The following is a 12,394-nucleotide window of genomic DNA, read 5'->3' on the forward strand; positions in this document are numbered from 1 at the left end:
CCAAGCTCTCCTTTGTAAACAATTTTCCATAATATTCTTCCGCCGTTCTTAACAAATCATCTTTCCCCCTTATCACCTTTCCATCCCTCTCCAGTTCCGTTATAACCCCCCTCTTATCCCTAGTCTTCATTTTGCTAAAAAAGTATGAGGAGCACTTCTCGTTCTCCTCATACTCTTCCTGTTTTAATTTATATATTACGGCCCTCGCTTTCCTCTCAAGTAATTCCTCCTGTCTCATTTTTAAATTTTCCAAGTACCCTTCCTTTTTAATTCCCCTTCCCGTATTTTCCATAATATAGATTTTTTCTATTTCTTTTTGTATTGTGTCGAACTCTTTCTTTTGGACTTTTGACCTCTCTGTACAATATTTGATTGTAAACTTTTTGATTTTTTTCTTTATGTCCTCCCACCAAACCACGTTGTTACTGTATAAGCTTTTCATCTCGGCCCATATCGGGAAGATTTTCATGAAGCCTTCCCTATAGGCTTTCTCTGCGAGGACGTCGTTGTTAAACTTCCAATACCCTTTTCCAAAGTCTGGCCCTACTATCTCAAGCTCCACATCAACTGCTTGATGGTCTGTGAAGAGGGCCGGTATTGTTTTTCCCTCTATTATTTTGCACTTTTTTTCTACTAAAATGTAATCTAACCTACTCTTCACCCCCCTTGTGTTCTTCCAAGTATACCCCACTTGCTTTCCCAGTAACTTCCCCATTACATCAATTAGTCCATATTTCGTAATGAAGGTCCTAAAAGGGAGGGAAAACTTTTCCCTTTCCAAAGAGCAATTAAAATCCCCTCCCACAATAATATCTTTCCTAGTCAAAAAACAAGTATCCATTTTTTGGAAAAGGTCCTTACGTAGCCCGTGCTCCACCTGTGCATATACATTTATTATCCGACATTGAGTCCCATTTTTATCAATATCCACCACCATTACCCTTCCTTGTATTACAGTAAAGCTCTCAATTATCCGAATATCCTTATTCCCACATAACACCCCAACTCCAGTCCCATGTACCCCCCCAATGCTCCAAGTAGCTTCCCCTCCCCTCCATTCCTCAGTAAACAAAGCAACATCCCTCTCATCTCTCAGATGAGCTTCCTGAACCAAACAAACATCGAAATTGAAGCTCAATAAAAATTCATAAACAATTTTTCTCTTCCGGGCACTTTTTAGCCCCCTAACATTCAGGGTAATTATCTGTAGTTTTCCCATACCATAAACAAAAAGCAAGTGGAGCACTAAGGGCAAAAAATATAATAATAATACTAAAGAGAAAGAAAAAAAAACAAAAAAAAAACAATGAGTCTCTTGGTATATTTTACCTGCTCTCTTGGATTCTCTAACTATCCATATTGACATGTAACAAAAGGTCTTTTATGAAAGAGTCCTCGGACTTTTCTTCGCTCTCGTCTTCCTCTTCCATATCTCCATCGCTTGTCACATCACTTAGAGGGGTATGCATGCACTCAGTCTGTGTTCCCCTCAACACATACCCCTCCACATGTCCACCCTCCTCCAAAACCTCCTCCCTAATATCTTGATCACTTAGCTTACCATCTTCAGAGAAAGCGGCTGGACTCACCTTTCTCCTCCTTTTAGCGGACTTTCTCCGTGGTTTTCCAACCACTTCCCAACCTTTTTGGGGTTCCTCCCCCTGCTGTACTTTCTCACCATCTTGCTCAAGACTTCTCTCTCCCTTCTCCTCATGTCGCTCCGTCCCCTCCTCCACACCTTCCACCTTGTCCTCGTTAGCCTGATTTCCAGCAGCTGGTATCGGCTCCTGGGGCCTTGCTCCTACACCAGAGTCTATTTCCTCTTCGCTACGTTCTTCCCCAATAAGTCCAGTCTTTACCACGGCTGAATAAGGCCGTGGCTTAGTACAATCTCTCGCCATGTGCGCTTCCGAGTCACATAAGTGACATCTTCTGGGCTCCTTGCAGTTCCTCGTAATATGTCCAAGCTTGCCGCAACTCCTACACCTCACCTGGTCGCATTGTTCCGCATTATGTCCAACACTCCCGCATTTCCTGCATGCTTGGGGCTGCCCTGCGTAAACAAGGAAGCCTCTGTCCGCTCCAATAGAAAAGACTGCAGGTGGGTGGCAATATCCATCTTCACTGTTCAGATCCGCCCTCAATTTGATGCGAAATTGTCTCTTTCCGGTCCATATGCCCAGACCGTCCTTTATCTTTCGTACTCCTGGGAGAACAGTAATGTATCTCCCTAGAAAGTACCTGATAGTCTCTTCCGTGACCCATGGGTTATACATATGTATCGTTAAAATTCTGTAATCATTGCGATACAAAGGGGTCACCATATATCTCCGCAGTTCTTTATCTTCTTCCACAATGCTCTTCCTTCTCACTTCTTCCGCGTATTCTCCTGTAGAGAAAGTCACATCATAGTGCTTACTTGCGGTGCTCTGTTGTAGGCAGAATATTTCCTCCGGCTGTATCTTCAAGGCTTCGAAGAGGATTCTCCGTCCAAAAGTTATTCTGTCATGCATTTGTGTGTCTTTCTCCATGAGTTCAAATCTCAGCGTATTTCTTGTTCCAAAAGTCTCGAAAAAACTGGCCGACGACGTCGCCATCTTTGTTTGCTTCCCGTCTCCTCTGATAAGAACAGATACTACACTTGATCTTAGCCAAAAGGCCGAGAAGCGATGGCCTCCTGCAGGTTCCTGGCTGAGCCACCTTCTCGGGACACTTCTCGCTTGTGACGGTGCGCTCTTTCACTTGGCTCACAGGGAGGGCTCCGCGTCAAATCTCCGCCCACCCACAGTAGCTCAGAGGCCTGCGGAGCTCCCTGGAACTGCGCGCTTACTTCTATTTCTTCTTTTGAACAACGAGGAGAGGGCCCAGCCAGACGGCAGACTCTGCCAAAAATAGGTGCAACTCCTTAGCCTCACTCTCCACGGAAGTCTTTAGTAAAAGGCGAAAGACTTGTACGTTTTGAAGAGAAGCCAGAGTTTGTGTTTCTTTGGCCTCGCTGGAAGCCGCAGTGACTCCTCGTCCCGGCTTCCGGCGTCACGGTAGGCCCTGTTTGCTTGACTGAAGGGGCAGATCTCAGGCCCCGCCTGCTCTGCTCCAGAGTTCGACTTTGACAGGAGAGGGGTGACTGGAGAGGAGCACGTTCGCGGCTTCAGGCTGCTTTCTGGCTCTTGGCTTGGCAGACCTTACTTTGTTTGGCTTTCTTGCTTTTGCACAAAGTCAGCAAAGGGGGCACCATTCCCGGAGGCGCTGTAATACCGGGTCGATGCGTGGAGCGAACGGAGCGAGCCCCTTATTCGGCTCCCTGTTCTAAAAATGCGTTTAATACGTTGCCCCCGAATCGGGGGCATATCAGATATTAAACTGATAAGAACAGATTTTTTTTTTACTCTAAAACTAGTCTTACTGTATATTGCTCTCAAAACAAACTAAAACCTTTCCCCACTTAGTCTCCAAAATTAGGTGGCTTCTGAAAAATGGTTTTCCACCTGTCTTTGATTGCATCCCACCCCCACTTCAATATCTCAAAATGCCATACTTTTTCTATTTCTTTCTCTACCAACCTACATGTGCCCATAACTGTCCATTTATATGACCCCAGAATATACCCTTGCCGAGCCTTCCACAAATATAGTTTCACCAAAGACACTAGTAAAAGAGACTTTTCTTTTCGATTGCTTCCCTTCTCCCACCCCGTAAGGGACATTACTTCATTGTACAAGATTCCTTTTAAACAATCATACTGCCTCTGCATTTCGCCCCACACTTCTCCCGCGAAAGGACATCCCCACATTACATGCTCTATTGTTTCTTCTCTTTGACATGTGCTTCTCGGGCAGTTCTTATTGTCACACAATCTATGTGCATACATTATTGACCTTACTGGTATTTTTTTATGCAGCAGCAACCAATTAAGGTCCCTGCACCCGTTGCTCAGTTCCTTTTTTTGGGCTCGTTTCCATACCTCCTCCTGCACCCATATGTTTTGGGTGTGGGTTTTCTGCACCAAAGTTCTATACAGTTTTTTGTGATTCAACATTAGGTCCTTGTCCTTATATTCCTGGTGCTTCTCTCGCCATTTAATCATCCTTGAATAATGTTCTGGCCTGCTTTCCGCCCTCGGCACTCTATTGTCCCACTCGATCAATTGTCTCATGGGACCAGATAACCAAAAGCGGATCAAAACTTGACATTTGTGTATATTGGGCCTATTCAATAGATTACAGATATTGCTATAATACATCACGTCCAATTTCAAGGGGATGCATGGGACATCCCTCCCACCTTTTTGTATTGTCTGATACATCGTTGTTCTTTTTACGTATTCATACCCCCCCCAAATTAATTTAAAAATTCCCCGTGTTAGCACCTTCCTATGAGTCTGTGGCATTGGGAAGACATATGCCAAATGGAGTAGGGCAGGTAAGATGTCAGCTTTTACGGCCAAAACCTTGCCAGTTATAGTGAGCTTTCTTTTGGACCACATCCCCAATTTCTTTGTGACTTTTGCCATCTTCAAGTCCCAATTATGATTTGCGTCCCCCCCAGGGTTCCCAAAATCAATGCCCAAAACCCGCATGGGCCCTTCACACAACGAGAGCCCACAGAGCATCTCTCTCCTACCTGCCCATCTTCCCAAATATTTGTATTTTGATTTTTCCTTATTAACCTTTGACCCCGCCGCACTCTCAAAGGTCTGTATTGTTTGCATCGTCTCCCTCACACTCCCATCATCTTCCAGATAGAGTACTGTATCATCTGCGTACTGCGAGATTTTCAGCACCTCCCCCCCTGGCAAAACCACCCCTCTGATTTTCTCATTTCCCCTTATTGCGCATGCTAACGGTTCTACGTATATGACATAGAGTAGGGCGGACAGGGGACAACCCTGCCGTAGCCCTCTCTTCTGTTGCACTTCCTCTGTTAAGTATCCGTTTATCTTTACCTTGCAAATTATGTCAGTATACATCATACTTATCCAGTTCAAAAATTTTCCCCCTATATCAAAAGTTCTCATCACCCTCCACAGGAAATCGTGGTTGACCCTATCGAAGGCTTTTTCCTGATCAAGTGTCACACATATTGATGTCAAGTTCCTCTCTTCTATGTACATAAGCACATCTCTATGTAGTTGTAAATTCCAACCAATCTGTCTGCCCTTCACCCCACATGTCTGGTCTGCATTTATAATAGCAGGCATAACTCGGGCCAGACGTCTTGCTAGGGTTCTACTCAGGATTTTATAGTCCACGCAGACCATTGAGAGAGGCCTATAGTTTGAAAGCGCTGCAGGTGAACCTTTCTTATGTATTAGACTTATCACTCCTGTCCTCATACTCTTTGGCATTCTACCCTTTTCACACATTTCATTAAATACCTCCAACAAGTGGTCTCCAATGAGATCCCAAAATGTGATATAAAACTCCTTCGTAAGTCCGTCTATCCCAGGTACCTTGTTATTCTTCATTGTCTTTGTCGCCTCGTATAGTTCGTGATTTGTTATACTCCTTTCCAATATCTTCCTTTCGTCCTCTGATAGCCTCTCTTCCAGAAATCCCAAGATTATTTCTTGGGCATCTTCATCTACTTTTTCCACGCCAAACAATGATCTATAGTACTCTTCTACCACCTTCAATAAGTTATCCCGCCCGGTAACCAATTTCCCATCACTTTCCAACTCCATAATTGCCCCTTTTTCCTCTCTCTTTTTCATTTGAGCGAAAAAATAGGCCGAGCACTTCTCCTGTCGCATATGCTCCTCCTGCATAAATTTAAACATTCTTGTTTTCGCTCTATTCTGGAACAAATCCTCCTGTTTCTTCAATAATACATTCAATTCCTCACTCGCTCCCCCGTTTTTGTTGTTATTCCTCTGAGCTTCTATCCCTGCAATCTTTTCCTGGAGCTTCTTGAAAACCTCTTTGGAAGCCTGCGCTCTCTGTGTGCTATAAGCAATTGAAAACGTTTTTATTCTCTTTTTCGTTTCTTCCCACCACCTCACTCTGTCCTCATACAACCCTTTCATTTCCACCCAACTTCCGAAGATTTCTCTAAATCTTTCCCTATACTCATATTCTGCCAAGACGTCATTATTCAATTTCCAATATGCCTTACCAAAAACTGCTCCTCCGGAAATTACCATTACCCAAATTGCTTTATGGTCTGTAAAAGGGGCAAAAATTGTCCCCCCTCCCGTTACCTTCTCCTTATCTCCTACTAATATATAATCTAATCTGCTCCTCATTCCTCGACTATTTTCCCATGTATAACCGACCTGTTTGCCTAATATCTTTCCCATAGTATCCGCCAAACTGTACTTTGCCATAAAATCTCTGAGCAGGGACGATCCACCATCCTTGTCTAGCGAGCAATTTAAGTCTCCTCCCACGATAATCACTTTGCTCGTCATAAAACATATATCCAAACCAGCAAAGAGTTCTCTACGGGCCCGTGGTTCTGCGTGTGCATAAATATTAACCACGCGACATTGAAATCCAGCCTTCTTAATGTCCACTACCATCACTCTACCCTGGATTACAGAGAACGTGTCTATGATTTGGATGCTTTTCCTCCCACACAAAACTCCCACCCCTGATCCATGTACGCTCCCCACGCTCCATGCTGCTTCGCCTCCTACCCACTCCTTCGTGAAGAGCAGAGCGTCGGCCTCGTCTCTTAAGTGGGCTTCCTGGATTAAACATATATCAAAGTCGCAAGTAATTAAAAATTCATACACAGCTCCCCTTTTCTTTGCATTCCTCAGTCCTCTGACATTTAAAGTCATTATTTTCATCTTATCCATTTAATGGTAAGGGCTACTTCCCCAAACTTTCCTGAGAAAATAATGTTCGTATCAGAGAACTTTCAGCGTTACTTTCATTTTCACTCCCATCGTCGGAATCATTTTCACTTATCGTGGTGCTCAAAGGAGTGTGGGTACACTCCGTTTGAGTTCCTTTTGGAGCACGCCTTTCTCCCTCCACACCGAAAGGCGCAGTCTCCAATTTTTCCTCATTGCTATCTTCTGGCGGAGTGGCCGAAACCTGCCTTTTCCTTCTTTTCGCCTTCTTTCTTCCTGCTTTCCTAACCTCTCTCCACGGTTGCTCCGTCATGTCCTCACTCGTAGCGAAGGATCCTTCCTTATTCCTGTCCTCTGTATCTAACAAAGGAACCTCTATCATTCTCTCAGAAACTTCTTCTTCCTCGTCAGCCTCATTTCTCTCACCTGCAGGAGTCTCCTGCATTAACAAAGGTGTTCCTAATTTGTCATGTCCAGTTTCCTTCTCTTGGCCCACCGGCCCCACCAGTACTGCAGCGTATGACCTGGGCTTTGTGCAATCTCTTGCCATGTGCTCCTCTGACTCACATAAATGACATTTCTTTAGTACAGTGCAGTCTCTTGTGCTATGTCCCGTTTCATTGCAATTTCGGCACCTCACCTGATTGCAATTAGCGGCTTCATGGCCTTTGCCGCCACATCTTCTGCAAACCAGAGGTTGGCCCGCGTAGATGAGGAAGCCTCTGTCCGCCCCGATAGAAAAAACTGCCGGAGGATGTCGATAGCCGTCTTCACTATTCGGGTCTTCCTCCATTTTGACGCGGAATTGTCTTTTGCCGGTCCACAAGCCCAGACCATCTTTTATTATTCTTACTCCAGGTAAGACCTTTACGTGTCTTCCCAAAAAACATCTTATAGTCTCTTCTGAAACCCATGGGTTATACATGTGTACAGTTAGGATACTATAGTCACTTCTATATAAAGGGGTGACCATGTACCTTTTTAGTTCTTCATTTGACGTCAGGTGAGCTTTTCTCCTTGCTTCTTCCGCTGTGTCTTTCGTAGTTAGCGTCACATCGTAGTACTTGTTGGTTATACTCTGTTGCAAGCAGTAGATCTCCTCGGGCTGAATCTGCAAAGCATCAAACAAAATCCTCCTCCCAAAAGTTATTCGATCCTGGAAAGCTGCATCTTTGTCTTTTAGAGCAAATCTTAAGGTGTTCCTCGTGCCATCTCCTCTTTCAGTCTGCGTATAGCTGGCCGACCAGGTCGCCATTGTGTTTCTCAGGTAAGAACAGATACTACACTTGATCTTACTAACACTTGAGCACGTTCGCTGCTTCAGGCTGCTTTCTGGCTCTTGGCTTGGCAGACCTTACTTTGTTTGGCTTTCTTGCTTTTGCACAAAGTCAGCAAAGGGGGCACCATTCCCGGAGGCACTGCAATACCGGGTCGATGCGTGGAGCGAACCGAGCGAGCCCCTTATTCGGCTCCCTGTTCTAAAAATGCGTTTAATACGTTGCCCCCGAATAGGGGGCGTATCAGATATTAAACTGCTAAGAACAGATTTTTTTTCCTTTTTATTTTCAAGTACAAAAGAACCACAAACTTAGTAACAATACTGCAAAGAAACTGTACAAACATCACTTCTGATAGAACAGAGGACAAGCGTATTTTAAACAGAAGAAAACGTTTTCTCTCCCCATTGATCAGGTTATTCAGTTGTCCTTTCTGCAGGTGCTGTAATATCCAAATAGCAAAATGATTAATCAGGATTTTTTTTTTTTTTTTTTTTTTTTTTTTTAATGGAAAAACACATTCATTTACACAACATGCCAAAGTTACATCGCATCTTCTCGATTGGCAACCACATTAACATATTTTCCCATCCTTTTTTTTTTTTTTTTTTTTTTTTTTGACTCTAAAACTAGTCTTACTGTATATTGCTCTCAAAACAAACTAAAACCTTTCCCCACTTAGTCTCCAAAATTAGGTGGCTTCTGAAAAATGGTTTTCCACCTGTCTTTGATTGCATCCCACCCCCACTTCAATATCTCAAAATGCCATACTTTTTCTATTTCTTTCTCTACCAACCTACATGTGCCCATAACTGTCCATTTATATGACCCCAGAATATACCCTTGCCGAGCCTTCCACAAATATAGTTTCACCAAAGACACTAGTAAAAGAGACTTTTCTTTTCGATTGCTTCCCTTCTCCCACCCCGTAAGGGACATTACTTCATTGTACAAGATTCCTTTTAAACAATCATACTGCCTCTGCATTTCGCCCCACATTTCTCCCGCGAAAGGACATCCCCACATTACATGCTCTATTGTTTCTTCTCTTTGACATGTGCTTCTCGGGCAGTTCTTATTGTCACACAATCTATGTGCATACATTATTGACCTTACTGGTATTTTTTTATGCAGCAGCAACCAATTAAGGTCCCTGCACCCGTTGCTCAGTTCCTTTTTTTTGGGCTCGTTTCCATACCTCCTCCTGCACCCATATGTTTTGGGTGTGGGTTTTCTGCACCAAAGTTCTATACAGTTTTTTGTGATTCAACATTAGGTCCTTGTCCTTATATTCCTGGTGCTTCTCTCGCCATTTAATCATCCTTGAATAATGTTCTGGCCTGCTTTCCGCCCTCGGCACTCTATTGTCCCACTCGATCAATTGTCTCATGGGACCAGATAACCAAAAGCGGATCAAAACTTGACATTTGTGTATATTGGGCCTATTCAATAGATTACAGATATTGCTATAATACATCACGTCCAATTTCAAGGGGATGCATGGGACATCCCTCCCACCTTTTTGTATTGTCTGATACATCGTTGTTCTTTTTACGTATTCATACCCCCCCCAAATTAATTTAAAAATTCCCCGTGTTAGCACCTTCCTATGAGTCTGTGGCATTGGGAAGACATATGCCAAATGGAGTAGGGCAGGTAAGATGTCAGTTTTTACGGCCAAAACCTTGCCAGTTATAGTGAGCTTTCTTTTGGACCACATCCCCAATTTCTTTGTGACTTTTGCCATCTTCAAGTCCCAATTATGATTTGCGTCCCCCCCAGGGTTCCCAAAATCAATGCCCAAAACCCGCATGGGCCCTTCACACAACGAGAGCCCACAGAGCATCTCTCTCCTACCTGCCCATCTTCCCAAATATTTGTATTTTGATTTTTCCTTATTAACCTTTGACCCCGCCGCACTCTCAAAGGTCTGTATTGTTTGCATCGTCTCCCTCACACTCCCATCATCTTCCAGATAGAGTACTGTATCATCTGCGTACTGCGAGATTTTCAGCACCTCCCCCCCTGGCAAAACCACCCCTCTGATTTTCTCATTTCCCCTTATTGCGCATGCTAACGGTTCTACGTATATGACATAGAGTAGGGCGGACAGGGGACAACCCTGCCGTAGCCCTCTCTTCTGTTGCACTTCCTCTGTTAAGTATCCGTTTATCTTTACCTTGCAAATTATGTCAATGAGAAGGCTTGGCAGACCTTACTTTGTTTGGCTTTTTTGCTTTTGCACAAAGTCAGCAAAGGCCAGAGTAAAAGGCGAAAGACTTGTACGTTTTGAAGAGAAGCCAGAGTTTGTGTTTCTTTGGCAGGTGAGGGGTGACTGGAGAGGAGCACGTTCGCGGCTTCAGGCTGCTTTCTGGCTGCTTTCTGGCTCTTGGCTTGGCAGACCTTACTTTGTTTGTTTTTTTTGCTTTTGCACAAAGTCAGCAAAGGGGGCACCGTTCCCGGAGGCGCTGCAATACCGTGTCAATGCGTGGAGCGAACGGAGCGAGCCCCTTATTCGGCTCCCTGTTCTAAAAATGCGTTTAATACGTTGACCCCGAATCGGGGGCGTATCAGATATTAAACTGATAAGAACAGATACTACACTTGATCTTAGCCAAAAGGCCGAGAAGCGATGGCCTCCTGCAGGTTCCTGGCTGAGCCGCCTTCTCGGGACACTTCTCGCTTGTGACGGTGCGCTCTTTCACTTGGCTCACAGGGAGGGCTCCGCTTCAAATCTCCGCCCACCCACAGTAGCTCAGAGGCCTGCGGAGCTCCCTGGAACTGCGCGCTTTCTTCTATTTCTTCTTTTGAACAACGAGGAGAGGGCCCAGCCAGACGGCAGACCCTGCCAAAAATAGGTGCAACTCCTTAGCCTCACTCTCACGGAAATCTTTAGTAAAAGACAAAAGACTTGTACGTTTTGAAAAGAAGCCAGAGTGTGTGTTTCTTTGGCCTCGCTGGAAGCCGCAGTGACTCCTCGTCCCGTCTTCCGGCGTCACGGTAGGCCCTGTTTGCTTGGCTGAAGGGGCAGATCTCAGGCCCCGCCTGCTCTGCTCCAGAGTTCGACTTTGACAGGAGAGGTGTGACTGGAGAGGAGTACGTTCGCGGCTTCAGGCTGCTTTCTGGCTCTTGGCTTGGCAGACCTTACTTTGTTTGGCTTTCTTGCTTTTGCACAAAGTCAACAAAGGGGGCACCATTCCCGGAGGCGCTGCAATACCGGGTCGATGCGTGGAGCGAACGGAGCGAGCCCCTTATTCGGCTCCCTGTTCTAAAAATGCGTTTAATACATTGCCCCCGAACAGGGGGCATATCAGATATTAAACTGATAAGAACAGATACTACACTTGATCTTAGCCAAAAGGCCGAGAAGCAATGGCCTCCTGCAGGTTCCTGGCTGAGCCGCCTTCTCGGGACACTTCTCGCTTGTGACGGTGCGCTCTTTCACTTGGCTCACAGGGAGGGTTCGGCGTCAAATCTCCGCCCACCCACAGTAGCTCAGAGGCCTGCGGAGCTCCCTGGAACTGCGCGCTTTCTTCTATTTCTTCTTCTGAACAACGAGGAGAGGGCCCAGCCAGACGGCAGACCCTGCCAAAAATAGGTGCAACTCCTTAGCCTCACTCTCCACGGAAATCTTTAGTAAAAGGTGAAAGACTTGTACGTTTTGAAGAGAAGCCAGAGTTTGTGTTTCTTTGGCCTCGCTGGAAGGCGCAGTGACTCCTCGTCCCGGCTTCAGGCGTCACGGTAGGCCCTGTTTGCTTGGCTGAAGGGGCAGATCTCAGGTCCCGCCTGCTCTGCTCCAGAGTTCGACTTTGACAGGAGAGGGGTGACTGGAGAGGAGCATGTTCGCGGCTTCAGGCTGCTTTCTGGCTCTTGGCTTGACAGACCTTACTTTGTTTGGCTTTTTTGCTTTTGCACAAAGTCAGCAAAGGGGGCACCGTTCCCGGAGGCGCTGCAATACCGGGTCGATGCGTGGAGCGAACGGAGCGAGCCCCTTATTCGGCTCCCTGTTCTAAAAATGCGTTTACTACGTTGCCCCCGAATCGGGGGCGTATCAGATATTAAACTGATAAGAACAGATTTTTTTTTTTTTTTTTTTTTTTTTTTCAAAATTTATTTATTTCATACAATTCATTAAAAAAGTGAAAACAACACCAGAAACATATTAGTAATAATAGAATACAAGAAAAATAAAGAAATAAAAAAAAAATAAAATAAAATAAAACAGGCACCAAATGGAGCCGCATCTTACCACTACATGGGCCCGTACTCTATAATATTCTTCTCAAACCCAAAACGTCCGTTCTAGAATGACAGAACTATA

General features: G+C 45.0%; 1 protein-coding gene, 7 non-coding genes and 2 pseudogenes across 11 annotated transcripts in view; all 10 read right to left on the bottom strand.

Annotated features, from left to right (window-relative positions):
- The window catches only part of LOC146502969 (uncharacterized), a 225,304-nt gene that overhangs the window by 94,197 nt on the left and 118,713 nt on the right, over positions 1–12,394 (bottom strand). The window lies entirely within an intron of this gene.
- Positions 2,530–2,671, bottom strand: LOC146503036 (U2 spliceosomal RNA; annotated as a pseudogene).
- Positions 2,866–2,978, bottom strand: LOC146503037 (U5 spliceosomal RNA). The gene has a single exon (XR_014869128.1). It is a non-coding gene; the product is annotated as a U5 spliceosomal RNA (small nuclear RNA).
- Positions 3,222–3,397, bottom strand: LOC146503038 (U2 spliceosomal RNA; annotated as a pseudogene).
- LOC146503039 (U2 spliceosomal RNA) lies at positions 8,190–8,376 on the bottom strand. The gene has a single exon (XR_014869111.1). It is a non-coding gene; the product is annotated as a U2 spliceosomal RNA (small nuclear RNA).
- Positions 10,517–10,707, bottom strand: LOC146503040 (U2 spliceosomal RNA). The gene has a single exon (XR_014869069.1). It is a non-coding gene; the product is annotated as a U2 spliceosomal RNA (small nuclear RNA).
- On the bottom strand, positions 10,902–11,013 carry LOC146503041 (U5 spliceosomal RNA). The gene has a single exon (XR_014868999.1). It is a non-coding gene; the product is annotated as a U5 spliceosomal RNA (small nuclear RNA).
- On the bottom strand, positions 11,257–11,447 carry LOC146503042 (U2 spliceosomal RNA). Its single transcript, XR_014869045.1, has one exon. It is a non-coding gene; the product is annotated as a U2 spliceosomal RNA (small nuclear RNA).
- Positions 11,642–11,754, bottom strand: LOC146503043 (U5 spliceosomal RNA). The gene has a single exon (XR_014868979.1). It is a non-coding gene; the product is annotated as a U5 spliceosomal RNA (small nuclear RNA).
- Positions 11,998–12,187, bottom strand: LOC146503044 (U2 spliceosomal RNA). The gene has a single exon (XR_014869103.1). It is a non-coding gene; the product is annotated as a U2 spliceosomal RNA (small nuclear RNA).

This window comes from Neolamprologus multifasciatus, chromosome 14 (genome assembly GCF_963576455.1).
Source record: "Neolamprologus multifasciatus chromosome 14, fNeoMul1.2, whole genome shotgun sequence".
Classification (NCBI taxonomy): Eukaryota; Metazoa; Chordata; class Actinopteri; order Cichliformes; family Cichlidae; genus Neolamprologus; species Neolamprologus multifasciatus.